At 42.9% G+C, this 27,243-nt stretch overlaps 1 protein-coding gene across 4 annotated transcripts in view; it reads right to left on the bottom strand.

Moving 5' to 3' along the window:
* The window catches only part of KIAA1217, a 369,002-nt gene that overhangs the window by 226,613 nt on the left and 115,146 nt on the right, over window positions 1–27,243 (bottom strand). The window contains exon 1 of one of the 4 annotated variants that reach the window (XM_079947807.1): window positions 24–145. The exons of the other annotated variants lie outside the window; for them this stretch is intronic. The gene's annotated coding sequence lies outside the window, so the exon portion shown is untranslated. Of the gene's footprint in view, window positions 1–23; window positions 146–27,243 lie in introns of those variants that run through there. 4 annotated transcript variants of the gene reach the window in all.

Raw genomic sequence — 27,243 nt, forward strand, 5'->3', positions numbered from 1 at the left:
ACCAAAAATGTAGCCACACTTACTCTTTTTAAAGGGCCCTTGAGTGTTGATTGTTAAGATTTCTTCTTTTCAGTGTTATATGGCTGAATATTCACTCCAGTCGAATCACTGTGCTCCTTTTATCGGCAGTGACATTTATCATCACCCTGCTTAGGTTATGTTACTGCTACATGCAGATATTTGAATCAGAATGAGACAGTTCTCTTAAGTTGTTGTACGTTAAAGGAAAACATGTGGAGGATTTCCTGCTGAGAGTTCCCAGCAGAGGCACAAATTCAAGGGTGTGTGGAAACTACTTGTCAAAGCTTTCTCTTCATTTGCATCAACAGTATGCATCTGAGCAATGAGAGGATGAATTCATTGCTGCTGCTCTTCAAGATAGCCCTCTAATACATCTCCCATTCCCCTAAGCAACCCTCAGCTCATAGGAGCAACTCAACAACCCAGCAGAGCAGACAGGGCTCCTTTGCCTTCTGTTACCAAGTAGTGGAACGCTGTTTCTGGAATACCACTGCAGACCAAGAGAAACTAATGCATAGGTGAAGATACAAATGCCAAAACAACTAGTGTCTCAGCTGACCTAGCCTCTTCTCTCTTAATCCACTTCAGGTCAGTCACACGCATGAAACCAGCATCTGGAAAATTATTTATTGAAATAAGTGTATTATGGGTAAGCGCCACAATACATTTCTGCTTCCTGGCTCTACATTTTTTATTTGGTAAACTAAAGATACCAGTTGCTTTGCCATCAAGGAACATTTTAGAAAATGAAAGTAACTTTCATCCACCAGGACTAGTTTTGCAGATGAAATAATGGCGAGATTTTAGTATAAATCACATTTTCTGTGATTTACTTTGTGTTATGTGCATATTCTGCCTATGCTAGATGCTCAAGGCACTTCAGAATAAAGCTATCATTATAAACATTGCAAACGGCACAACACTGGCCCAATATTAAAATGCACACAGCAGATACACCCACTCTATCTCTGTCCTCCACAAATTTATTTGTAAGGTCTGAACGTTCGGTTGAATATTCATGTTCAGCTGTACACACATAGAAGCCCCCTTCAGATCTTCCTGCTCAACACAGGAAGGCTGGGAATGGAATGGGCATACCTGGTTTGCCTGTCTCTTTTTCATCCCCAATTTGATATTTACACATTATTTCTGAATGCCTGAAGAGGCCTAGAATGCTCTCCCCTGGCTCCCGCCATATATCACTTGGTCTGAATCAAGCTTGACTATAAAGTTTCAAGAGTAAAGGACTGCTCTGTGAGAAGGTAAAGATCTTCCAGGTTCCTGCTGTTGGAAGGAATCACATCTAGAAAGAGGAACGTGCTACCTTAGATCCTGAATGTAACAAACCTTCCATCAAGGATTTCCTTGATACATCTACAGTGCATTAATAATCTCTTCATTTTATGTCTTGTAACAACCTAATATTTTTCACAGGAGTCCTGAAGCCAAATAATTATGTGAGAAAGTCAGACCACATTTCATTATTAAACAGTGAGATTGGAGTCCTTGGGATTTGATAAGAGGGGAATGGGGGAGAGCTCAGGCCGCCAAAAGCCCAAGCAACAAACACAAATAAATAGCACCTAAAATTTATTGCTTCTTACATGTTCAGTTGAAGCAATTTTCAGGGCAAGGGGAAGATGGAGAGGATATCTGTCATATAATCCAAAGGTTTAATATTATGGAAAATGCTTTCCTTTCTCATGTATCTGAGATAGAGTGGCCAATTTTAAATGTATATATAATAAGGGAGTGAACAGAGGCAGAAGTGGAGGAAAGTACAGAATGCATAAGAGAAGGACTCAGAAAAAAAAATCTAGATCCATTTTTAGGAGGAGTGAGAAAGGGGGACCCTGACCCTGTTGATTCTCTTTGATGTCTTAGCAGCTTTCAACAACATCAACCTTAGTGGTCTTCTGTCTCAGCTGAGTATCTGGGGACACTGTAATGTGGTGGTCCCCCCTCTGCTTCAGTGGTCAACTCCAGAAAGTGATTATTGAGGAGCACTGCTTAGCTGCATGGGTTCTCCAGCATGGAGACGCGCAAGAGTCAGATCTGCCCCCACATTGCTTAACCTACATATGAAAATGTTGAGGGGGGGGTCATACAGAGTTTTGGAGTGCATTGTCATCAGTAGGCTGATGACAGGCGGCTCTATTTCTCCTTTTCATTTTCTGCAGGTGAGGCAGTAGATGTGCTGGATTGTGATCATGGACAGCTTGAAAGGCAAAACAAAAACAAAAAAACCACCTGAGACTTAATCCAGAAAACACTGAGATGCTGCTAGTGGGTGGTACCTCTGTTGAGCTGAGTGGCGTGAAGCCTGCTCTAGATGGGGTCACACTCCCTCTAAAGGAGCAAGTTCATAGCTTGGGGTTTTTCCTGGCTCCTTTACTGTCACTTAATGCACAGGTGGCATTGAGGGCAGAGAGTGCCTTGCAGCAGTTTAGCCTGTTGGTCAGGGGCAGAATTATTGGCATACACTGTATTAGGGCCCGGTGCAGCTGAGGGCCCTTCCCACAAGTTATTAGCGTGTATATTGTTAACTGAAAGGATAGCTTTGAAACATGAACATGAACAATTGCTGCTGTTGAATTCTAGTATTTTAGTTTGTTGTGCTGTTTCCACTAGAAGTGTGCTGAGTCTCCACCTCCGCATCTGTCCCAAGGATCCAATCAGGAGGGCCCTAGCAGGACGACTGAGAGGCTACCCACCCTGTCTTTAAAGGTAAAGGTAAAGGGACCCCTGACCATTAGGTCCAGTCGTGGCTGACTCTGGGGTTGCGGCGCTCATCTCTCTTTATTGGCTGAGGGAACCGGCATACAGCTTCTGGGTCATGTGGCCAGCATGACTAAGCTGCTTCTGGCGAACCAGAGCAGCGCACGGAAACGCCGTTTACCTTCCCGCCGGAGCAGTACCTATTTATCTATTTGCACTTTGACGTGCTTTCGAACTGCTAGGTTGGCAGGAGCAGGGACTGAGCAACGGGAGCTCACCCCGTCGTGGGGATTCGAACCACCGACCTTCTGATCAGCAAGCCCTAGGCTCTGTGGTTTAACCCACAGCACCACCCTGTCTTTATCCAGTTGCAAATAACTTAAAGGCAGGTCTATTGCTTAATTTGGGTCAAAAACCCTAATTAAAGATACAGCTTCCTCCCCACCCCCTCACTGACGGCAGCGGATCAAATTCTGCAGGGGCTTCTCTGCACCACACAGGCTCAGTGCCTCTGCTCAACAGGTGTTCAGTGGTATGGCTGCTGCTTTGTAAGAGATCCAGTATGGTGTAGCAGTTAGAGTGTTTGACTAAGATGTGAGAGACCAAGGTTCAACTCCTTAAAGGTAAAGGTAAAGGTACCCCTGCCCGTACGGGCCAGTCTTGACAGACTCTGGGGTTGTGCGCCCATCTCACTTAAGAGGCCAGGGGCCAGCGCTGTCCGGAGACACTTCCGGGTCACGTGGCCAGCGTGACATCGCTGCTCTGGCCAGAGCCAGAGCCGCACACGGAAATGCCGTTTACCTTCCCGCTGGTAAGCGGTCCCTATTTATCTACTTGCACCCGGAGGTGCTTTCGAACTGCTAGGTTGGCAGGCGCTGGGACCGAGCAGCGGGAGCGCACCCCACCGCAGGGATTCGAACCGCCGACCTTTCGATCGGCAAGCCCTAGGTGCTGAGGCTTTAACCCACAGCGCCACCTGCGTCCCTGCGCCACCTGCGTCCCTGTTCAACTCCTTACACAGACACAAAGCTTGCTGGGTGACTTTGGCCCAGTCACTCACTCTCAGACTAATCTACTTCACAGGGTTGTTTTTGAGGATAGGAATGGCTAGAGAGGTAAGTATGCCACCCTGGAACCTCCAATCTTTCCGTAGTGGACCCCAGGTCTCCTGCTCCTTCCTACCATTCTCATAAACCTAAGAGAGTTTTATTTTTTACTTTTCTTATAGGGGAACTGGGTGCACTCAGGGGTGCCAACTTGAATAAAATATTGGGGGGGGGTTAAGCCCTGTGCTGCGCAATCAATCACATGACACAGTGCACACACACCATTTGAAGGGCAATACACTTTAACTTTGGGGGGGGACAGCCCCCTCAAATATTTCATGGGGAAGGCAAAGGGACCTTGGCCCCTAGGAGTTGGCTCCTATGAGCGCAATGCTGGTGAAATCACAGCCAACAATCACCTTAATTTCTTAATTTCTCGGGGGGGGGGCGTGCACACACACACACACACGGATAAGGAAATTTTATGCAACTTTTTTGCCATGGCCCTGCATTCTGAGCCCTTTAATGACCCAGAAATGTCCCTTATTTAAGCCATTTTATTTAGTGCTCTCACATCTTAGTAGGATTTTAAAAGTAGTTCACAGAAACAAAGACACACACTCTCGCAGAACCAAAGCGAGAATGCAAAATACTGCCTAGGGTGCAAGCTAGACTGAAAAGTCACTTCTAACAGAACCCTTTCATTCTCATTTCAGCTATGCATTGCTGCCATCAAAGTGGGGGGTTGGGGGTTTGCATTATGTAGGATAGCTCTAAATCTAGATGTTGTTTTTCAAATCATGCCATAAAAATAATCAGCCCAGCTACTCATACCAATCATTTCAAAAAATAAAATAAATAGTACAGGAAGCTATTCTCGTGCTTTCCATTTCCGTTCACTATACTAATAGGACAGCAGTAAAGTTTATGTGGCCCATAAGTTGCTAGGAAATACATTTTGCTCCACATAGCTACCATAAAAGTAATTACTGTTATAAACATACAGTACAGTAGTCTCGCATTTGGCAAGCATCCGGATTTTATGTGAAAATTATCAGAATGCCAGATGCAGTTTGATGGTGAGGGGGAAGGCTTCTGACTGTAAGAGAGGGGGGAAATCAAAATCTTCATCTGAAGATTTTTGGTCATTATTTCTCCCATAATATTGCTTGCTTTTCCAACTGGCTTTACAAACAATTATGCATCTCAAACTATCTTCACCAACAGATAGGGACTGGTGAATCTGCCATTTTTGGTTTCTCTCAGTTTCTCTTATTTTCTATCTTAAGTTCCTTTCTTCCCAATTCAACATCAGTTTACACTTTTTATATTATATTATATTAAAAGTAAAGTTCCTAATTACACTTTTTGTTTTCAAAACCACAGTCCCTAAAATAATGCATTTTTGTATATATTTTTGGCCAATATCTGCATTTTATGCACATTTTACACTAACATATGCATTTTTGTACACACTACTGGGGGGGGGACTGCATTGCAAAATTTGGGGAAACACAAATTTCATAGAGGCCTGTGCTTCGGTTCACGTTTCAGAAAGTGCGAGTTAGGCAGATTTGAGAGTTGAATCATATTCCTACCTCATCCCTACCAGCTGGGAGGGGCAGGAAGGAGAGAAGAAAGGATTGGTTGGGGTGGGTAATTGTAGCATTTATCTTTATCTTAGCAACGCTCAGAATACACAACTTTTTGCAGGTGTGGTTCTGAAAGGTAATAAGTCATTCTCGACTAGACTTCCAAAAATGTCATTCTTGACTAGACTTCCAAAAATGTGAGGTGAAAGTCTGCTTGGTTGATCTTGCAAGAATGAAGCAAGTTTACAAGCATACAAAAGGGGAAATATAAACCTCTCCAGTGCTCTGACTGAATGAGAAATCTGGAGAGAATAACAATGATACATTTTGGAATGTCAAGTAGAGCATAGGGACACTTTAACCAGCAGCTTATGTATAATCTAAAACATTCTGCTTTAGTAGCCAAATGCACACTAGCATGAACAAATTCAAGTTTCTTCTTGCAAGAGGAGGAGGAGGAGGAAGAAGAGGGGAAGGCAAAAGGAGAATAGTCTACAAAGAAACTTGACAGGTTTCAGTCATTGGATGTTTGCCTGGTTTTCACTCTTGGAACCCATCAGAGCACTTGAGACAGCTGTTAGGAAATGGGACATATTATTCTAAAATGCTTGATTTGGAGCTGCCCTTGAAGGCAGTCCAGAAATGTCTGCTGGTGCAGAATGCTGAAGCCCAGCTGTTAACAGATACAAATTGAAATATTCACATTCTACCTACTCTTTGTGACACTTGTTGCTACCAGTCTGCTCCCAAGCTTAACCCAATGTACTGGTTTTGATCTCACACAGTGCAATTCTGTATGTATACTTATAAGTAAGTCCTGCAGAGTTCAATGGGGCCTACTCCCAGGTAAGCAGGTATAGGGTTGCATCATGAAGTAGTGGTGCATATCCTGATTAAGGCTAGGTCCAACCATCCCTGAACACTGGCCATTCCGGCTGGAAATTAGGGGAACTGCAGTCCAACAACAAGTGGGGAACTAAGGTTGGGGAAGGGTAATGTCTCCTCCCATATGACCTCCACATTTCTGAGACCCTACAACAGATGAGCTAAAAACACCTCAGATCGTGAAGCTGAGACTCCAATACTTTGGCCACCTCATGAGAAGAGAAGGCTCCCTGGAAAAGACCCTGATGTTGGGAAAGATGGAGGGCACAAGGAGAAGGGGACGACAGAGGACGAGATGGTTGGATAGTGTTCTCGAAGCTACCAGCATGAGTTTGACCAAACTGTGGGAGGCAGTGGAAGACAGGAGTGCCTGGCATGCTCTGGTCCAGGGGGTCACGAAGAGTCGGACACGACTAAACGACTAAACGACAACAACATGTGGGGGCTAATTTATGTGGGCCATTCCTGTTGGAATGCCCTCCTGTAGGATTCCTCTCTGAGGGGTTTCCTCTCTGTCATCCTTTCAGAAGTGGGTTATAATCCATACTTCCTGCTGCCCTTTTTTGCACACTGAGTCTGCTAACATGCCTTTCCTACTTTGATGGTCGGTTATTTCTGTTTTCATTGTTGTTCGGATACCAGTATGAAAAGCATACAAAAGATAAAATAAGCACTCAAGGTTGTTTGGCTGCAGCTCAGCCCTACATTCTTTGCAAAAACCTTTTATGTACCAAACTGAGGGTTCCAGAAGGAGCCCATAGGGTTTCGTGTATTTTATTCCAGCTTCCTCTGTTTCATAATTGGGGTGGCAGTCATCAAACTCCCATGAGTCGTGTCTTCTGATGGATGCCGTTTGTTTATTTATTTATTACCCACAAGACTCATTGTCATCAAGAGTATTTTAAACTACTACAACCAATGCATCCTGCTTGGCTTAGAGTTGCCCCTGAAGACAATCCAGAAATATTATACTACTGCGGGTTCTGGAGCTCTGTAAGTAAAAAATCAATGGCACCTACCAACAAATAAGAATGTGATTGCAGTTTCTGGTCAGTGCATCACACAATCCAGCCTTGTTCATGCCCCACCTCCAGGATACCTCCTAATTTTGTATACTGTGAACAGGGTGAGGGAGCATTCTGATTCTGCATTACACACTGCAGACGGGCTGGTTTCATAAGGTGCTTTTGATACAACATATTTTTGGGTTGTAGTGTTTTTCTCCCTCATTAGGACATATGGGTACAAAGGAACCTGACAATTCCCAGAGGACAGTCTTCTTTAGACTGTGCCATATGTTGAGCTGAGGCAGCAAGTTGGACTTAACTAAAATGCAGGGATCAGCAGAGTATATATGCAACAGGACCACTTTTTTTACCTAGCACACCAGTTAAAATGAATTGCCCTCATTGTTAATATCAAGGCTGCTTGGTTTCTCTTTGTGCATACTTTCATTTTTTATAAAATCATTTTTTTCCTGAAAATTTTTGTGATGGGAAACAGAACAAACCATAGGACACAAACCAGTGTTACAAAACAATGGTACAGGAATGATACAGGATAGACAGTAAAACACAGAGGTGGATAATAGGCGAGTGAGATAATTGAAGGAAATCTAGTGCTAGTTTTCTGGAAAAAGAGGTGCCAGAACTACAATGAAAGCCTCCCTCTTTCTCATATAATGGGCACCCACCTGAGAGGTGCCAGAACTGAGTTCCGGTGAGTTGCCTCTGAAAAAAAGGCCCGAGGAAAACCACAGGAGTATAAAGCTAAAGGCCAAAAATGCTTTGGAATTATGTCAGACCACAGTGGTCATTGAGACTCTTGAAGAAGAACCCCATCCTGCTGTCAAATTACACCTACAACAAAAGGGAATCAGGTAACTGTAAAAAAATAATTTACATTTAACTCCTCTAGCCAGTCTAATAGCCTCAATCACTTTCGCCACCATAACCAAAGTTCAAACTCTATCCCATCAGGCCTGGAACATAAAGTCTATGTGAAGTCTCCCATGTTCCACAATCTCTATATGAGCAGCCATAAGCAAAAAAAGGGAGGGGCAAGTCCTTGTACACAACATTTTGGACTGTATTAGGAAACATTGACAATAAAGCTAACTTAGGGGCTTTTGGAATACTTTGTTGCACAATGGCAGAGAACAATCTCATCCAGAACACTTGTACAACTGGACACTCCCACCACATGTGGAAGGATTTCCCCCCTCCCATCCCCCACTGCTTCTTCAGTAGACACAGACATGGAGCTAAGTATTTTATACAATATGGAAACCACCCCATTCAGATTACTAGAAGACTTCACACACAGTTGATCAAAAAAGGTAAGAGATCTCAATTCCCTCACTTTTCAAAGTTAAGCTTTACAGAACAAATGGATTTGATACAATAGAAACCAAGTGGTTCAAACATAACTCGCTTTTTGCCTGGGTACATCCAGTTCCTGTGCTCAGCCTTTGTCAAACAGAGCGCAAACATGATAAACACTCTTAGCAGCCCAATGAGCATTTGTCTGGATATTGAATTCTTCATAAAAGAGAGGTTGGCATAGGAAAGCTGTTAGTGGGGATTCAGATAGAGCTAAGAAATGTGGCCATGTTTTCCACACATTCATCTTGGTCAACAACAAAGAATTAGTAATATGACCCAATTTTTTTTCATTTTTCAACTTCAAAAAAGGAAGCGCTCTGTTATACTGGGGATTGTCAACTTCATTGTCATTATGCACTACAGGAATTAATCGCTTGATTTGAAAGGACGCATAACAGCATGGTAAATTTGGGACCCAGCAGGTTACCCAGATCTGCAATTTAAGCTGATATATTATTATTGATACTCTTAACATTAAAGGAGAAAGAGAGAGCGAACCTTTAACATTTAAAAAGATTTGTTGATAATTATTTTAACTGTCTGACTGCAGCCATCCAACAAAATTTTACTAAAATCCTTCTCTGGTCAGCTAGCTACAAAATATTTTAAACTGCCTTATGTTTTAAGTCATAAAATATCAAAGCATGTCCCTTGTGTCCGTTTTTCTGACATAAACCATAAGCATAACTCTGCAAATGTGTCCCAGGAGTAAAATGTCTCATGTTTAAAGCAGAAATCATGTTTACTTCTAGAATATACAAGCTTTAACCTGTCCATGGCTTTATAAGAAAAATAAATTACAACACCCTGTATCATAAAGTTTCAGTAACAAAATTTAGGACAAGAATATATTAATAAAATCGAACACAGTAGCAATAAAAGTGGATTAGGTTTGAATACTGTTGCATGATGGTTTTGCTCGTTACAGGATTATTTTTACATAATGCCCTAGAAGCAAAAGCACTACTTGGTAAACCAAAATACTCTTTTATACAAACATTGGGGCATGATCCAGAATTCCAGCCAAACTTATAGCACTATCCTGTGTGTGTCTCAAATCCTATTTCAAGCCCCAGTCGCAATAGAGTGTAACAACTATTTCCTGGTCACAAATCCTTTCTGGGGAAGGAGATTGAGAGTACATAAGAATAGACTGCTGGATCAGGCCAATGGCCCATCTAGTCCAGTATCCTGTTCTCACAGCGGCCAACCAGATGCCAGTGAGAAACTTGCAAGCAGGGCCTCAGCACAAGAGCACGCTCCTCTTTTACAATTTCCAGCAACTAGTATTCAGAAACATTATTGCTTCCAACTGTGGAGACAGAGCACAGCCATGATGGCTAGTAGCCACTGAGAGCCTTCTCCTGGAATTTTTCTAGTCCTCCATTAAGGCATCTAGGTTGGTAGCCATCACTGCCTCCTGTGGGAGTAAGTTTAACTATGGGCTGCATGAAGAAGCACTTTCTTTTATCTGTCCTGAATTGTCCAACATTCAGCTTCATTGATGCCTGGGCCCGTCAATATTCCACGGCAACATGCGCATGCAGCGTGTACACACCGTATGCCGTACTTGTGTCTTGTGGCATGCGCGTGATGCATGGGCATGTCGTTTGTGTGACGTGTGCACATTGGCATGGCGCTGGCCCCCTCAATCGTAGAGGCAAGCCAGCACACCTGTGTGGGTGTGTACCACATCCTACTTCCTTTCTGCCCCTCGGGACCATCACTTTGCTTCTGCCTCTTCGTTCACCTCCACCTTAAACTTAGCTTCTGCTTCACCAGCAGTGGGCTACTGGTGGGCTACTGGTGGGGCTGGGCACGACCCAATGAGCTCACTGTTTTGTGAAAGTCTGGTGTAATGGGAAACTTGCATCCCCAAAATAAAAAAATGGCACAGGTAAACAAAAACCTGTGCACGTGCTCCCAGTGGGGCACGGAAACACTAACTGAGGTAAGTGAGCTAAGAACATGGATGTGTACTACCTGCAAAGTATACAGCCACCCATAGATGTGGATACCAGCAACATAGCTGCTGCTTCAACTATTGGTGTAGCATGCAGGTATGGAAAGTGAAAAGTGATGTGTACCGAAGTGTTGGGCAGGGGGAAGCCCTGTGCATTTCAAACACTTATCATGTATCTAATCTTGGATTTATTTGTTTTTAAAGTAGCTTTCTAAGTTCCTATATCTCTTTCCTCCTCTCCCCTAACTGCCCATTCCTTCCTCCAGTGTCCTGCTCCTGGGAAATCTGGATCCAATCCATGATGCTGGCTTCCAAAACTCCACCTGTGTTTATTAAGGCCTCCAACAGAAACACATCTTATTTGATACAATTTACAACATGCCTTTTTGTAAAAAGATCGCACGAGTCATGTTTGTTACTAAATGCATACATACATAGGGCCAAATTATAAGATAGGTTAAATGTGTGAAAGCATCAAACCTATCTGGTGGTGTTTAATAGAAGCTACCAGGCATGCATATGTCACAACTGGAACTGTGTTATACAAGGAAGAGAGAGTTCAGTCCTTCCTACTCATACTGTTATGGACATGATAAAAAACTGGTCTCTAAAAGCTGTTATTTGATTCTGAAGAAAAGGTGCCACTGCAGTCAGTAGCATGTTTAATCACACATTTAATGGGACATATAATTTGGCCCTTATTAAGCTGGGCAATGGTATCTCCTTGCACAGCAAAGCAACTTCTTTTGCTTCACATACAATTATTTCAACAAATTGGTGGCAATCCTGTACTATAAGCAGCAGTAGACAAACTAGCATCCCTACACGCATGCCTGACTTTTCAGCACTTAATTGCTGCATGCTCAGCTCAGAAAACCAGAGCCAAAAACAAAAGCATGAGGGTGTCTACGTGTGTGTGCATTCACATGTGTTCCAGAGAGACACTTGACTTTCAGCACACTTACCAAAACCATGGGCAGTCTAGGACCTGTTCATACCCTCAGCTTAGTTTCCATCTGATGTATTTAGCAAATATAGAACACACACATCTGTGTTGGAATGTACAAGTAATTCCATTACAGAGTAATGGAACCTTTGCTATAAAATCTTTAAATCACACCATCTTGAATCTACTTCCTATGCATTATTCCAGTTCACTTCCACTTATCAGGCACACTTCATAGATACCGAAACCAGCATTCGAAACTCCCATTGTTCTAGGCGCATTAGAACTGCACACTTCTCCCTGTTCTGAAGCTTTAATCCATGCTCCTTGCCCAACATGTGCTTCTGTGTCACAACTATATTTTGAAATACATGGACATGAGCAATAATCCTTACCAGTTATCAAATAGAAGAGGCAGCTTCTAGGACTTCTCGAACTTCTAGGGCTTGGTGTTTTTTTAATGCTACAGTGTTGTACTGGGATCACAGGAAGTTTTATGCAGATGTGCCCCAAATTGTGCAAAAGCTTCAGCCCCAGTTGTGGACATCCAGAGAACATTTAAGGGTTGAACAAAACACAGTGTTAAAACTCTGCTCCAGTGTACACAGAGGTGGAATCAGAAATTCTATGCCAGGGTTGCCTAGAAACAAACAAACACCATGCCAGTTTTACTACTCTTAAGCTTTTAAGAGTTTTCTCCATCTTGAAGCCTCCAGCCCAACAAGAAACAGCTGTCTATGTGCTTCTAATGCATGTGGGGACTCTTAATGGCAACAGGTTCAGCAGGAAAGCATTGGGTGGGTAGAAGGCAATTGTTTCAGGTCAGCATTAAACCTACGATCTGAGGCCATTTTGCATTTAGCTCCATGATACTGTCACTTACATCCAGGTGAGACCAGCATCTCAACCCATTTTGCATGCAAACCACCATCTTTAAAACTCCAGCACAGCCACTGATCACTTATCCTTCTAGGAAGAACACTCTGACATCGCTATCAGAGACTGGGGACTCAGCTATGCAGAGATTTTCACAGTGTTTGTGTGTAGATTTCACCTGAGTGTCCACTCATAACTATGGACATGCAAAACCTGCTACATTCACATGTGCCCTTGGTGCTCAGTGCATAGTGGTATGTCACTGACCTCCTCAACACGGCTCTCCAACTCCCAGGTCACTGTAACCAAGAACCATATCACAATCCTCTGCATGTTTATTTAGAAATATCCCCCCCCCCTCATATATTTCATATATGGCTCCTGACACTAAGCACAACAGGCATTTTCCAACTTCCTTCCCCAAAGTAATTTTCTTAAATGCTTTGCCTTATGTGTACACACATGTGCAATGTTATGCAATGCATAAGAGGAATCAATTCATGCTCTAAAAAACAAACACAGTACTCTGAATGCCAAAAGCGTACACACACACAAACACACCATTTGACTTTTAGCCACTGGGTGTGTGTTTTTTTCTTCTTTCTTTCTGCAGGAGCTTTAAGAGCAAATTTAAAACACCAGTCTGTACTAGCCATCACTGTTCATCATAGAATATTATGCAGCACTAAAAACACTTGAGCTGCAACAGGTAGAAGCATGCCTCAGGAGCTTCATAAAAGTCAGGTTCCCTAAAAGCATCACTTAATATTCTGTAAAACTCAGCACTGGGGAAAGGCCTGCAACTTTCTAATCATAAGGCAACATTTCAGGAGCTGCAAGAGGAGGCAATTTTTTAAGGCACTGTCTGAGTAGCTTTTTTAAAAAAATGGTAGAAAACACAACACAGATAAGAAAGGGTGGGGGAACCTCAGTAAAGTTCAACATTACCTTCTATCCCACAGTCAAATTACAAGTCCACCTAGTGGGCAGATGGAGAGATGGATGGGTACTGCTACTAATGAGAATTTATTTTTACCTTGCTATTTCTCAAAACAAAGTTTTTGTAGCCTCTTTCTCATCTTCAAAGGGAAGTGTCCATGTCAGCTGCCAAATATGCACATTTTGCTACAGGCAAGATCAGACATTTTAAGCTCCCCCCAAAAAGCAGTGTTTTGCCATTTGCTTCTCTGCCTGTCTTTTATGTGTCCCAGAGAGCCTTTGGTACAAACACACTGTCCATCTCACTAGGCAATATAAAGTGTCATCACTTCCCTTCTTCTTAATAACAAAAATCATGCAACAGGCAAGCCGGGGGGGGGGGGGAACCACTGTTGAAAAACATCCTGTCCATAATAGCAAGAAAACCTATAAGCTTTTGATGTTCCGTGTGTGTGTGTGTGTGTGTGCGCGCGCGCGCATAAAGTGAACCTCTACAGTTTCAAGTTACAAAGTCTGTGATTTAACTGCTTGTAATGGAAAGCGAAATTGGCTGCCATTTATGAAAGGAAAGGCTTCCTTTCCACCCCCATCCCCAGGTCACTAAAAGATGAGGGGGAAATCATTTAGGAGACTGATGCTCTTATTTCAAACGCCCTGCAAATCCAGCCTTAGGATTCATAATACAACTGAAGTCTCCACTTCCCACTGCTTATAAATTGCAGGGGGGAAACGCTGCCTATCACACTACAGTTTCTCAAGTATCTCGTTCAGGAGATCAGGAGATGTGTAAGAGTATTCATTATTCCACTACTTCGCCTCCACTTCGCCAAGCGTCTTTGCTCATTCCCTGCAGGTCTGCACCTTTCAAAATGCTTCTGTCTGTGGTATTTCTTTTCAGAGCTGGTTTGCTGAATTCGGAAGCTACAGTTTTGCTCCACTGTGCAGAATGAGACAGTCCAGCAGAGAACGCCATGTACTTATTACCTTCCATCCTTTCCACATTATTTCACAATTTCACATCCCATTTTCAGCATCCGTTTATTCATAACCCTTGAAGTTGTACAATGTGTAAGTTAAGAGTTCATTAAAAAATAAATAAAGCTGTGAAGAGTGATACATGCATTACTAACCCTTGTGGATCATTAACTTTTTCAGCCTGCAAGTCTTGGTTTAAACCACAGACAAAATACCTTTGCTATTACAAGATCTTATTAAGCACAGTTAGTGCACTGCCAACACAACATCAATCTTTTATCTCCCCAGTTTTCTTTACAATGTAATTGTGGCTGCACTATTAAAGGTAGTTTGCCTCGTTCCAAAAAACTCTAATCTGCCGGGCTCTTCATTTAAGAGAGAAAAACAGAGCTTTACCTTTCAGAATTGGAGCCCTCCGCAAAAGAAGTCTTTCTGTGGTTTGCACCTGCTGCTGTTGCTGCTGCTTAATCAGGTTCCCTTCACTGCCAGCTCTCAAAATCTTTTCACCTAAACTAATTTTCCTCATTTTGCCACTAAAGTCTTCTTTCCTAGACAAAGGCAGTCTAGATGCTGCGTTTGTAGACAGCGGTCTGGCTAAGCGAGAAGGTTTGGACATCGTGAATATGCAGGGATGTTACCTGATGATACACAGGGCAAGCATGCACAGAGCAAAACAAAAAACCAATCCAAAATCTTTCTTCCTTTTTCAGCAGACTTCACCACTGTGAAGAAACTGTGCCGTGCAGCTGCATTTAAACTGCAGTGCCTGCTGATGGAATATGCTCTAAATAAAAGTCGCTGGGTGGCAGAGAATAAGATTTACCAGACCTGTGCAATGTAAATGCATGTTGCGATACAAAAACAGACAACTGTTCTACACTGGTGGAATTTCAAACCAATAGCGAGAAACAGGTGCTCTGTCAGCAACAGTTACGTGGGGGGAGCATCTTCTGGCATGTAAAGACTTGCCGCTGGGCAGACATACAGTGCAATAAGGCTGCCTCACCTAGCAAGGTAAAATAGTGGAAATCACCATCCAGATGTGCAGTTTACATCTGAGCAAAGGGATCATTGTCACTACATTCAATTTCCAGGTGTCCATTTCAAACAAATGCATTCCTACTTTAGCGTTTTTCCTTATCATGCCCCTAAAGTTGGTTGCCCTGTTCCCTGGCATTTTCCTGGAGCCTGAAACATTTGCTCGAGTCTACAGCTAACCACGGGCCGCGGGTGGTGCTGTGGGTTAAACCACAGAGCCTAGGACTTGCTGATCAGAAGGTTGGTGGTTCGAATCCCTGCGACGGAGTGAGCTCCCGTTACTCGGTCCCTGCTCCTGCCAACCTAGCAGTTCGAAAGCACGTCAAAGTGCAAGTAGATAAATAGGTACCACTTCGTGCGCTGCTCTGGTTTTCCAGAAGTGGTTTAGTCATGCTGGCCACATGACCCGGAAGCTGTACGCCAGCTCCCTCGGCCAATAAAGCGAGATGAGTGCCGCAACCCCAGAGTCGGCCACGACTGAACCTAATGGTATGGGGTCCTTTTGCCTTTACCTTACAGCTAAGCACAGTATTTGCTCTAAAGGAATGAAGCCATGAGGTCATTAAAAAAAAACCCAGCAGGCATTGGAATTGATAATAGATTTCATCCTGGCACAGCCCCACCGTTATAACTTGATCATGTTCCTATATTTTAAGGATAAAAAGAGCTAACCTTGGCATATGCAGAAGACAAGCAATCCATTTAGCTCAGTATCTTGAGTGACAATAGCTCAATGGGTTTCATGCAATGAGATCTCTCAACCTTGTTATCTGAGATCCTTTTATATGGAGATTCAAAATATTGTTTGATGTTGTAGCTAACTTGTAAATGGAAGAATTGCCATACCATATCAAAGGAAGGCCAAGGTAGTCTAAGAGCCAGCTTCCAACAATAGCTAGTCAGATGTCTCTGCAAACTCCCAAATAAGCATTCCCTTTTTGTCATCCCCAAGACCTGCTGTTCAGAGGTATACTACAAACACTGCGGTTCATGGACGCAGCTGGGGGGGGGCAGCTGCCCCCCTAAATCAATAAAAATAGATAAAAGTACATAGCTAACGGAGGTTCTTCTCCCCCTAACAAAAATGCTGGCTGCACCCATGCTGAGGTTCCATTCAGTTGTGATGGCTACTGAGAGACAGATGAGAATATCCTCTGTTCATCAGCATGGCAAAGGTGATGGAATAGAAGAATGACAACTCTGCAAAAGCATTAAGAGGAGATTCTGCAATGGCACTAGTTTTGATCCACATGCTAGGACAACCAGAGGCAGCCCGTCCCGTCCCTCCCATCTCTCAGAGGAGAATCTCCCCCCCCCCCCGACTTAACTGTGGTTCACAAATGGTAACCACAGTTACCACAAATAAGGTTCCTGCTTAAATGTAAGAGGAAACGCTGGTTAAGGCTGGCAGGGGAAACAAAAGCCAGGAGAGGGGAACAAGGGTGCAATCCCATGGCTTCAAATATTCTATTGCTTAAAATTGCTGCTTCTTTTTGCTTTCCTTTGATGCTGATCCACCACTACGGGTCACAGGTTCAGATAAACGTTTTAGGCTAGGGCTTCCCAAACAGTTGTCTGGGAGTTTCATTTGGGTGGTCCTCAATGTGTTTGTGAAGAACGGCAGGAGCAACAAAATTCAAATTGCAATGCAATAAAAATGCAATTAAAAAAATCTTACAGCATCTAGCACAGCACAAGGCAAGTGTGTCAACAAGCAGAGAACCCATTAACTGGTCTGCCAAGACCCTCAAAATTTTCAATGGTACATGCAGGGGGGGGAAACTGTGAATCACTGGTTTAGCCTATTGTAAACTCCACCACTGACGTCAATATGAAAGCAGTGGAATTATTCAGACTCACTGACAGTGGCAAAGTACTCGTCACAGAATCATAGAACTGTATTTCTAGGGGACACCAAAGGCCATCTAGTCCAACCCACTGCAATGCAGTCACTCAAGGTATGGTCTTGCTGAAGCTAAGCAAGTATGGGTTTCACCTAGGAGCCATATATCCACACCCTGACTCAAGGGCATCCTGATCAAATTTGCAGATGACACCAAACTGGGAGGGGTGGCTAACACCCCAGAGGACAGGGTCACACTTCAAAACGACCTTGACAGATTAGAGAACTGGGCCAAAACAAACAAGATGAATTTTAACAGGGAGAAATGTAAAGTATTGCACTTGGGCAAAAAAAATGAGAGGCACAAATGCAAGATGGGTGACACCTGGCTTGAGAGCAGTACATGTGAAAAGGATCTAGGAGTCTTGGTTGACCACAAACTTGACATGAGCCAACAGTGTGACGCGGCAGCTAAAAAAGCCAATGCAATTGGGAGCTGGCCATGTTTAGCCTGGAGAAGAGGAGGTTAAGGGGTGATATGATAGCCATGTTCAAATATATAAAAGGATGTCACATAGAGGAGGGAGAAAGGTTGTTTTCTGCTGCTCCAGAGAAGCGGACACGGAGCAATGGCTCCAAACTACAAGAAAGAAGAGTCCACCTAAACATTAGGAAGAACTTCCTGACAGTAAGAGCTGTTCGACAGTGGAATTTGCTGCCAAGGAGTGTGGTGGAGTCTCCTTCTTTGGAGGTCTTTAAGCAGAGGCTTGACAACCATATGTCAGGAGGGCTCTGATGGTGTTTCCTGCTTGGCAGGGGGTTGGACTCGATGGCCCTTGTGGTCTCTTCCAACTCTATGATTCTATGATTCTATGACCCTTGATTTCCATGACAGAAAAAGGCAGGCTATACATATAGGAAAATTAAATTAAAAAATAAATTATCCATAGGCCGTTCGGTCCCATTAATTGCAGGATTCAGGTTTGGGACCCCCCCCCCAAAAAAAAAAACCAACAAAAAAAAACCAACATAGGTACTATGATCCTCTCTAGGTGGCTTCTGGAAAGCCTCCATCTTTCAGCACAACCTACCTTACAGGGTTGTTGTGAGAGTAAAATGCTACTATGCACTCCTTCAAAAAGGAAGGATACAAGGTATAAGAACTAAAAGGATAAAGTCTTCTTTTGTCACAAGTGCCGTATGTGGAAAAACAGGATTCAACAGTACGCTTTTATTAGGTTCAACTGTTTACTTTCCAATAATGTTTATTAAATACTCCCGATGTGTTTTCACAGACTTCTTTTCTGTTGTTCCCCTCAAATAAAGGGTATATGATGCTCAGTTCTGACTGACAGCATAAATGGCAGTGTTTTGATAGGGAAAAAATATTTAAGTCAGCCAAGTGCAGAGCTCTATTGAGATTAATATTAGTTATCGCATACTTTCTGAAAATTCATGAGTCAATAAATGCGTTTTTCCAATCTGAGAAAGCGACTCTCCCTGTTGACACCATAAACATTTGCATAACTGAGATCTGAAGCATTAGGCTGAAGACTGACCTAATAATTTAAAAAGGAGTTCAAAATACTGTGGATTTGCTATAAGTTTTCATTCTGTACTAATGCCTGTCTTGAGCAGGCCAGCAAATGGAATGATGCTATGTCGGTACTCTGCCCCATTTTGTTTGGCTGCTCCTAGGAGACAAACAGATGGGGCAGCAGATAGATAAGAGTATCACAGAATCACAGAGTTGGAAGATGCCCTGAGGATCATCTAGTCCAGCCCTCTGCAAGGCAGGAATATACAGGGATCAAACCAGCAGCCTTGGTGTTATGAGAAGCAAAGCAGTGGCGTAGCGTGGGGGGTGCAGGGGGGGCCGGCCGGGCGCAACATCTGGGGGTTAGGGAAATCCACGGGTTAGGGGGCGCAAATCCACGTGTTAGGGGGCGCAAATCCATGCGTTGGGGGGCGCAAATTACTTGCCTTGCCCCGGGTGCTGATAACCCACGCTACGCCACTGAAGCAAAGCATCCTACAACCAGAAGCCCAGGTCAGGGAAATGTTCAGGCACCCAGCTATAGGGCTCTTTGTTTCCTAACCAGAAGAGGCAGCTGCAAAAATAGCAGCAACCAAGCAGGCAAGTATTGAACTACAACTCCTCCTACAACTCCTGATCACTGGCCATGCTGGCTATGGGGTCAAGGGAGTTGTGGTCCCAAACATCTGAAGGGCACCAGGAACTGGTCTAGACACAAGATGTTGCGATCGTCACTAGCGCAGATGGCTTTCAAAAGAATTACGATACGTTCAAGACGGAGAGCAAATACTAGCCATAATAGCTAAATGGAGTACCCATCATTAGTATGTTAGCAGATGTTGTGGATAGAGGATGACAGCCTTCATCAGCTTGTTTGTGAGATTCTTGGGCCATCTAGTTGTAAGAACCCAAGTGCTAGACTAGACGGGCGTTTGGTCTGACGAGCAACACAATTCTTATTCTCTTCTTGATTTGCTATGTTCTCTCTGACTTGCAGTTTACTGCATAGTCATAATGCCAAGTTGTCTCTAGGGTTAGAGGTGATCTCACTGCAGTGCTAAACCAGAAAGTCCAATATGACCATGTTCCAAACTATTACTTTAATTGCCATTCCACCAGAAACAAGAAGCCTCTGGTGGGCTGAGCAGTACTTCGAAACCCTGCAATAGCCAGGCCTTTTGTGAAATCTTTAAAATATATTTGCCATCTTTCCACCCACAAGGAGAGGTGCCGACTATTCCTGTGCTGCCTGGGGCTGACAAACAAATTGGCCGTGCAGGCTGACGCAAAGGGATGTTGCAGCTCAAGACAGCGAGAGGGCACCAGACTGGCAAAGGCGGCTCTGCAAGGAGGTCATCTCACAAACGCAACCCCCAGCTTCCTTCTTTCTGAAATATGAACCTAGTATATGCTCTCTCTCTCTCTCTCTCTCTCAAGCTGTCTAACTTGGCAAAATCTGCTGTATGGCTCCATCCTCTCATTAATGGGTCAAAAAGGCCAAGGGCAGCTGACAAGTCAGTTTCTGGACCCAGTAGTTGCTGGGGTTTGTGTTGTCGTTGTTTTTCATTCACTGCTTCCCAAGCCTTGTCTCATTTTGTGATTAATTTCCCTTAGGAGATTAATGTTCCTCCCTGGCCCTGCCATACACGTTCTGCTCCTGACGTCTTTGCCACTACAGGTCTCTCCCTGCCACCCCCCGAAGCATCCGTCCTCCTTTCATCCACTTTTGAGATTTCTAAAGCCATGATATTCTTTCCACAACTACACACACACACACACACACACACACACACACACACACGTGTCTGTCGGTCTGTCTGTCTGTCTGTGTGTGTGTCCCCAGACTCCACTAAACCTCCGAGTTCTAACCGTGTTTGTTATGAAGTAAACATCATATTGATGTAGCATCCCACGAAGCAGCAAAATACTTCAGTTTGTCAGCTCCCTAAGAAGTATTACGGGAAGCCTCAGCTGCTTTAGGTCAGTGAACAAGTTCTGGCAGTGCTTTATTCTGAAGAACAAAATTGGAATTGTGGGTGACGGCAGGGGAACCTCAGACATGCAACCATTTCTATCCAGTAACCAAATGCATGAAAACAAGCAATATTTTTTTTTTAAAAAAAAAATACATTGTACCTTTTCATTTTTTTTTTTTATAAATATTTTTATTAATTTCCAATTTTTAACAGAAACAAAAAACAACAGAAAAAACAGACAAACAGAAAACTCATATTTTCATAACCTTGTTTTCATAACCCTCTTTTCCCGGACTTCCCCATACCTTTCCCTTTTTGCATCCTTAGTTTAGTACCATTATTCAGCAACCTATCTTGCCCAATTAAATAGAAATTCGTCGTCTTTCTCTATTCCACCCTAAATTTTAAACCCAATTATCGCTGCAATTCTACGTCTTCTTTACCCTCAGCATTTTAACACTCCTCAGTTTTATAGTAATTCTTAAGATACATCTTAAATTTCTTCCAATCTTCTTCCACAGTCTCTTTCCCTTGGTCGCGGATTCTGCCAGTCATTTCTGCCAGTCCCATAAAGTCAATCACTTTCGCCTGCCATTCCTCCAGCGTGGGTAGCTCTTGTGTCTTCCAATACTTTGCTAGAAGAATCCTTGCTGCCGTGGTAGCGTACAAAAAGAAATTCTTATCCTTCTTCGGCACCAGCTGGCCGACCATACCCAAGAGAAATGCCTCTGGTTTCTTGTTAAAGGTGCACTTAAGCACTTTCTTAATTTCATTATAAATCATTTCCCAGAAGGCCTTAATCTTTGGGCAGGTCCACCAGAGGTGGAAAAAGGTACCCTCAGTCTCTTTACATTTCCAGCATTTGTTATTGGGCAGATGATAAATCTTCGCAAGCTTGACTGGGGTCATGTACCACCTATAAATCATTTTCATTATGTTTTCTCGTAAGGCATTGCATGCCGTAAATTTAATACCTGTGGTCCATAACTGCTCCCAGTCAGCAAACATAATGTCATGACCTATGTCCTGTGCCCATTTAACCATAGCAGACTTCACTGTCTCATCTATTGTATTCCACTTCAACAGCAAGTTGTACATTCTTGATAAGTTCTTAGTATTGGGTTCTAACAATTCTGTTTCTAATTTCGATTTCTCCACCTGGAAACCAATTTTCCTGTCTTGTTTAAAAGCCTCCATTATTTGAAAATAATGGAGCCAATCTCGTACCTTAGACTTTATTTTCTCATAGCTTTGTAGTTTAAATTCACCACCTTCTTGTTCTAAAATCTCAGAATATTTCGGCCAATTGGTTGTCATATTAAGTTTCTTTACCTCCTTAGCCTCCATAGGTGAAAGCCACCTGGGAGTTCTATTTTCCAATAAATCTTTATACCGTATCCATACATTATATAGTGCTTTCCTGACAATGTGATTTTTAAAACCCTTATACACTTTAACCTTGTCATACCAGATATATGCATGCCACCCAAAATTGTTATCAAATCCTTCCAAATCTAGAATGTCTGCATTTTCAAGAAGTAGCCAATCTTTTAACCAGCAGAAAGCTGCCGATTCATAGTAAAGTCTTAAGTCCGGCAGGGCAAACCCCCCTCTTTCTTTAGAGTCAGTAAGTATCTTAAACTTGATTCTGGGCTTTTTGTACCTTTTCATAAACCACAACCTTTTCCTTCCAAAGTTCTTTTTCTAGGAAAGGGAATAAGGGAATAGGCTACTCCTGAAACATGACAGTATGGATTTTCTACAAATAGGGTAATGGAGGTCATTAGATAATTTTATTTCTTTATTGCATTTTATCACAGTTTAGGATGGTATGAATGTTCTTTCTTTCCACCCATTCCAGCCTCATAAGATTTGAGGAACAGCCACGGCTCACTGGTAAAGAATCCTATGTGCACTTTGTTACGTTGTGCCTGACAACATCCAATCTGGAAAGATCTGAGGTGGGGTCTGATGGGACATTACTGGTCCCGTGGTCAGTACAGTGGTACCTTGGATGCTGAACTTAATCCATCGTTGGACTCCCAGAACCATTCAAAAACTAAGGTGTGGTTTCTGATCAGCTGCAGGAGCTTCCTGCACTCAATCAGAAGCTGTGGAAGCCACGTCGGACGTTCGGCTTCCAAAAAACGTTCGCAAATTGGAACACTTACTTCTTGGTTTGCGACATCTGGGAGCCCATTTGTTTGACAGCTAAGCCGTTTGGGAACAAGGGTACCACTGTACTAGGCTTCAAAGTGTTTTGAGGGAGAGGGCAAGTCCTCCAAGCCATGTCAAAAGTAAGCATTAAGAAATCACAGATGAAGAAGCATTGTTCCTACTGAAATTCACTGGATGCTGCAAAGGCTTATCATCTCTCATGATTGCCCCCCCCCAAAAAAAAAGATGTCATCTTTTCACAGAACTGAATAGTCAACCAGATGGCATATCGTTTTACTATACATGCATTCAGAAGAGAAGAAATGAATTTCAGATGCAAATCACAAGTGTGTGTGTGTGTGTGTGTGTGTGTGTAATGCACGGGGCGGGCATAATTCTTCCAGGAAGGTACATTTTCTGCCAGCTGAAGCATGTAAAACTATGGACAAACTAATTTTGCAGCTGTTGAAGCTTTCGTTTGACTACACGTATGGCGTTGAATGGGCTGCCTATTATACATAATAATATACAAGATATTATCATACTCCCACGCATTACAGCCTGAAGGGAAAATAAACTTCCCAGCCACAAGACATCCTACAGTACAGCCATTATACCATCTTGCCACAATGATGACATTCCTATTTTTAGCAGACAAACTCTCAAAATGAATACTTTTTATTATTATTTCACAATATGTATTGTTAGGAAACCTCTAAGCTGTTTATGCAGCCTGATTCTATTCCAAGTTTACTCCCTTTGTGTTCAATAAGGCTTATTCCATGTAACCCAGCACAGGTTTACAGCTATAAGTCAATATCCAAACAGCAGGATCCAAGCGGATTTTAGGTCACTTTTCCACAAATAGCACAACCGCCATGCTCCGTACCAAACTACTTCCAAAACTGAGAAGAGAGTTCAAAAATGTAGGCAACTAGCTTTTCAAAGTGGCGGGGAGCCAATGCCTACTGGGCTACTTGGCCTTTGCCAGAGTAGCTCATTGCAGCTAGGTCCTGTTAAACCTATCATGCTTTGGAAATATAATTAAGTCAGCAAAATCACTTACTTTTTAATTTTTTGTTTATTTAATCAGGAGCATATAATTCAGTAACACAAAGAAAAAACAATAGCATTGGATGAAGAAAGAAAGAATCAAGAAAAAAATTATACAAATTTGGGTCATTTCATTCAAAATCACGGGGGGGGGGGAATAATTACTATTATTGATACTGGAAATGGGGGGGGGGGGAATTACACGAGTGGGATGTGTGTATGGTTGTTTTTTTCCCCATTCTGCATTCTTGTGATCAATGTAGGACCAGAATTTGTGCATTCCTTCCTGCAGCCCAGGATTTATTTTGGCAAAGTTAACTTAAGAACTCATGGTTGTTCTACATTCTGTGTGCAGTTCACTCCCTGCCTAGTCTGCCACTAGGTGTCAGCGTACTTTGAATTGAAGGGTTGGAAAGGGAGAAGAAGGAAGTGAAAAACTCCCAGTTAAAGCTGACAAAGATATATAAACTATTTTTTCTGAAGTCTACCTCAAGTCCCGTCTAGGAGGGGGTGTTAATAGCTCTCTGTTTGCCCCCCAGTTAGGAGAATGAATAGAATTTCCATTACTTCAGCTGTGCGGTTTACTCAAGAGTGTAAAACTTCCTGGGTTAAGCCATGGTAGGACTTTTCTTCCTTTTCCCCCAGGTAAATGTACCCTGGTTGGATTACGGCAGCTTTACAGCCAGATGCTTTGTAGCCTTCCAGGTGCCTCCATTTCTAGAAAGTGAGGCTAGTCTAGTGAACACTTGACTGGGAATAGAAAACAGACGGCAATCCCAGTTGAAATTAATGGGAACCTGTGTTTAACATAACAGCCGTGGATGGGTTGTGAGTATACTATACTGGGAGTGCAGTCCCCTTGGGGGTTGTAATATCTCTCCTCACCCCAGTCCCCAGGTACGAGCACGTAGAGGCTTTCCACTGCTGCAGATGCATGCCCAGATTCCTTGCACTCTACTTGGGGAGTAAGACTTCTTGGGTTCAGCCATGATAGGGATTTTCTTCCTTCCTTTACTCCCAGGTCAAAATTTCTGCATAGGGGTTGTACCGCTACCACTTTCGGTCAATTTTCTGTGCAGACTCACCAATATTCAGTTGTGGAACTTTACACCCAGGTAGATGTGCCCTGGTAGGAGTGTGGCAACTTTATAGTCCAATCTACCCCAGGTTCCTGGATCAGACTTTATTTGTAGGTATATGTGTGTTTAGGAATGCTGTGAGTTTTGCTTTAGAGCATAGGTAGGCAAACTAAGGCCCGGGGGTCGGATCTGGCCCAATCGCCTTCTCAATCCGGCCCGTGGATGGTCTGGGAATCAGCATGTTTTTACATGAGTAGAATGTGTGCTTTTATTTAAAATGCATCTCTGGGTTATTTGTGGGGCATAGGAATTCGTTCATTTCCCCCCAAAAAATACAGTCTGGCCCCTCACAAGGTCTGAGGGAGAGTGGACTGGCCCCCGGCTGAAAAAGTTTTCTGACGCCTGCTTTAGAGTGAATACTATAGGATTATTACAGCTTCTTCAGCCAAATCTCTAAGAACGCATTTTTTAAAAAGAAAAAGAAAAATCAGTAATCCCTGCAAGTAATATTCCAGTCATGACTTGCTGAGAAATCCTACACTAACTGCAATTCTGCGCATGTATATTTAGAAGTAAAGCCCACTATGTCCTAAAGGATTGTTAGGTAACATTCCAAACCTATACACACTTACACACAGAAGTATCTCCCTCCCATTGTACTCCACGGGATTAAAATATGAGTAAACCTATAAAGTGAGATGAGCACCGCAACCTCAGAGTCGTTCGCGACTGGACTTAACTTCAGGAGTCCTTTACCTTTAAACCTATTTTAAAACTGTATCAAAAGATTGTAAAGGAAATGAGGACACATGGGGAAAAGGAAGAAGAGGCTTAAAGAGTCTTCTCTATGATGTTAGAGAGACTTCTCTATGATCTTGGTCTATGTCATCAACAATGAGAAACATATGCACCACCTAGTGACCAAATTGAGAAACACGGCAGAAAATTTTTAATGAATCAAAAAAAATTCTGTCTTCAAAGGTTCTGTCCTCAAAATAAACTAAGCCCTCAGAAAACATGCAAACGTGCTTATGTTTAATAAACTAATTTATTCTGCACACTTCATCCTGAACCCAGCATTTGTGCTGTTGCATTTAAAAATAAATAAATAAATACCATAAGTAGCAGTGGCCAGAAGTGTAAAATTCTATCTCAAATGCTATACAATGGCTGGCATGATGTAACCTAAGTCCAGGTACCATGAAGTCTTGGGAGGAACAACATGGTGGTAGGAGCACAGACATTAAAGAACTAGCAGGCCCTCCAAACACTGCCATCTAGTGTTGGAGAAACATAACATTTACAACATCTCCTTCTCAATTTGGACATGCTATGGGAAAAAGAGCAATGGGATATTTCCCGACAGCTGCACCCACAAGAACTGTGAGTAGGGAGCAGAAGCCATGGGCAGGATTCCTTCATGTATCAAATATTATATGATGGTCCAAGAGACCTGAAAAGTTTGCATGAAAATAATGTAAAAGCACAAACTGCACTAGAAGTTTGCAAGTCACAGCAAGCCACAGTATGGTTTACCACGAATGTGCAGTGTACTGATGTAAGCTACTCAATTATGTCTCCTTTACTTAGAAGGACTGCCTTTACATGATATATAAACCAACACTCATGGTTTATTTCTTTCCAAACAAACCATAAAGTTTGTTCTTGGCTTACCCAAGGTTTATTCTTGACTTACCCATGGTTTGTTTGGGAGAAACAAACTATGGACATTGGTTTGCACTTAACACTAAGCCAGCCACTCTGTGATTTATTCCCTGCCCCGGAAAGGAGGAGCACACTGCTTGTTCACATAGTTTAATTCAGGCTATGGCTTACTGTGGCATGAAAACAAGGCCCTAGTGCCAACTGGATGCATGTATCGCAGAAAACCAGGAATGGATCACTGACCCACTAATACCTGCTAGATTCATTCTTAAAGTGTGGTTTGAAGAGTGAACTCTGAAGTCCCTTGTGTAGATGTACTCCAGCTACAAACTCAGTAGGAGGTAGAAAGCAAGCCCCCATTCCAACATAAGGGTAATACTGACCCTTAGTTCGGACTATCATATCCTGGCAAGACATGAACAAGTCTCTGGCCAGTGCAAGCAGCTCATTTGCTCCTCGACTTGCAGCGTGAGCAAGCAATATACTACCGCTGGGATTAAAGGCAGCATGCCTCTGAATTCCAGTTGCTGTGGATCATGAGCAGAAGATT

This window comes from Podarcis cretensis (assembly GCF_951804945.1).
Source record: "Podarcis cretensis genome assembly, chromosome: 12".
NCBI classification, from domain to species: domain Eukaryota; kingdom Metazoa; phylum Chordata; class Lepidosauria; order Squamata; family Lacertidae; genus Podarcis; species Podarcis cretensis.